The sequence below is a fragment of the Neltuma alba genome, unplaced genomic scaffold, assembly GCF_004799145.2.
Source record: "Neltuma alba isolate B1F8T4 unplaced genomic scaffold, ASM479914v2 tig00011588_pilon, whole genome shotgun sequence".
Lineage (NCBI taxonomy): Eukaryota > Viridiplantae > Streptophyta > Magnoliopsida > Fabales > Fabaceae > Neltuma > Neltuma alba.
This window is the reverse complement of record NW_021636241.1, coordinates 639,344-642,281: the sequence shown is the minus strand read 5'-3', so window position 1 is coordinate 642,281 and position 2,938 is coordinate 639,344.

The following is a 2,938-nucleotide window of genomic DNA, read 5'->3' as shown; positions in this document are numbered from 1 at the left end:
ATTTATTAGACGAACAATAATCGCAATGGAGAGTATCTGTGATTGAATAGTAACAATGATCACTACTACAATTGAACCAATCTGAATACAATTCATAAACCTAGATCTAGGAAGATAAGATGAAATAGGATATAAGCAAGATAAACTCCCTATTAAATGCAAAGCTCCAGCCACAATAGATTCTCTAAGAGATTGGGAAATGCCTAGCCTCTCATGGATTGTGAAAGCATTTCATCAAGTTTGTATCTGATATGAGAGGGGGATAACGGACAGACTGGCTAGAATCAAGTATAGGAATGGAATGAGACCCCAAGAGAACCTGCCTCTTGTAACCCCAAACACAAGGAATCGGATGGATGATTGAGGTAGGACCTTAAGAGAACCTGTCTCTTACAACCCTAGCCATAAAGACACCACAAGGTTGATCACTCCCTTGATACTGTCGAGTATTCTCACGAGAATACGAGGATACAAGCAAGGCTCACACAAAGAGAAATAAAATTCTCATTTTATTAATTATTCAAAATCATCTCCTCTGAAAAGAGTACATACTAAATTATTTATAGACTAAGACTCTTGAAAACCCTAAAATGAAAACCCTAATTGATAACCTAAGCCCTAAAAGCCCAATATAAGTTTTTAGAGCCTAAAACACTAAGTAAATAAAATGCATCAAAAATAGATGCGAAAATACAACAGAATTAGGAAAATCAAAAGACTTTCTAGAATACTCTAACTTGCTAGTCAAGATAGAATAATCTAGATCACACACTACCTAGCAGGATCCCTTCATTAATGAGAAGGATACTATTTGACTCTCTACTTATTAATGCACTACAAAATAAGTAAGTCTTTGCCTTCAAGAAGCAATCAATACAAAATAGGAAACTGTAAAATAGGAAACTAATTAAAACAAATAGAATCCTATTTAATATCATATAAGATCACTCTTGATGCTTCTTGAATCTTCTTAGACCTTCCAAATGGGTCTTCATAATTGCTATTCACACCCATAAACATGTATGGGCCTTTTAGACACCCATTTGGGTTTGAATATGGTTGAATCACATTTTGGAACTCCTATAGTCCATAACACAATGCATTTGGGCCCTAATTTAAAAGATTATAGCTCTAATGGACTCCTCCAGGTACATATGATTGTGTTGGGCCTTTAATTACATAGGAATTGGCTTCAAATCTGCTTTTAGGCTCTTAGAACGCACTCTTGTCTTTCTTAAGGTCCAAGTGTTTACACTCTAATGACTCACGTGCCATAGTGGCTTTTGGGGTGGCCTTCCATATGTCACGTCAAGCTCTGCATGTGTCCATGTCATCATCCAAGCAATAATCCATATCATCCTCCATGTAAGTATTCTGAAGCTATAAATCCTTTGAACACATTGGAGGGCTGGTTGGGCCTCTAACTGGATGAGTATTTCTTGGGCTTCAAAACCTCCATATTGGACACTTCTTGGCATGCTATATTCGTCCTCGAATCTTGACCTAGATCAAAAGGGAAGAAGTTAGAATTTGCAAAAATAATTTGAAAATAATATTCACTGAGTAGAATAATTGTCACACCTTACTATTGGATTCACTTAGGGTTTAATTAAAACAATTTTAGACCACATTGGATGGTATTGGGCTCAAAATTTCATGAAAAACGCTGATTTTTGGATTTTTACTGTTTATCAGGTAAAAATCCAGTTTTCTGGCCCAACTTTAAAAATTCATAACTTAATCTAGAAAAATGAAAATGGAGTGGTTCAAAATTCTATTTAAAGCGCTTTAAGTCCTATTTCAAGGAAAAATAAGCTTATAAACTAATTCCATTTGAAAAAGCATCAGGTTTTTGTGAAATTCACCTCTATCCATTTGGCAAAAATCTTTTTTCCAGATTCTAAACCTTAACTTTGATAAATCATTAAAAATTGTGTAGTTATCCATTTTTAACGTGCTGCCTATCAATTTGAAGCTCAAGACGTGAACTGTAAGTATACCAAATTTTGTACAGGAATTTGTTCCGTAACTAAATAAAATGTGGCTTTAAACTAACATCCTGCTTAGGGATTACAGCACCAACCATAGATACTTATACATAACCAAATGTCCACGAAAATTTATGGTATGACACCATAATTTAGCCTCCAATCTGCAGCTTGTTCTTGGAAGTTTCAGGCCCTAAAATGTTACATTATATTTGGGGGATGAGATTTTGAGAAATCCCAGTAGCAAGATCAATCAACCAAACTATTAACATGCATCAATTACAAGCATTCCAACCTTTTGCTATTAATAGGGAACTACTTTACCTCATACATGTATCACTCTAACATGCAATAGCCAAGGCACATAAAGCAAGGAGTATAGCTACACAATCATCATCATCCTCATCATTTAGTTCAACCACATAATAGCACATGAAATTGCAAAGCAATCAATGCAACATTCAACATTAAGGTCAATTAAATCTTACTACCTTAATCCAATGCTCTTTGATTTTCTTGTTCTTCTTTCTTGCTTCCACAAATGCCAAACCCTAACATGGCAATCCACAAAAATGGCAGCAAGAATCATCAACCAATCCACATAAGAATCAATAACATTACTCAAGTAACTCCTAAACCCCTTAAAGCTTCCATCTTTGTTCTTGAATTTTTAGAGTTGGTTTCCATAAACCCTTAAAATTCCTTCTTGACCTTTTCCTACATGGTTTTTCATGTAGATTCCAAATATCTACTTGGATTTAACAAAATAAATTTCCTTCTTTTAGTTTCAGCTTGGTCGAACCATTAGGGTTCAAAATCCAAAAATTGTAACTTTGATTCCATGGCTTCCAACACTTGCTCTGTAGGTTTACCCTACACCATTTTTCATTTTGAACACAATGGAAGTCTCAAAACTTTGAAAAACACATCCTAGGCTCCAGATCTTGGTT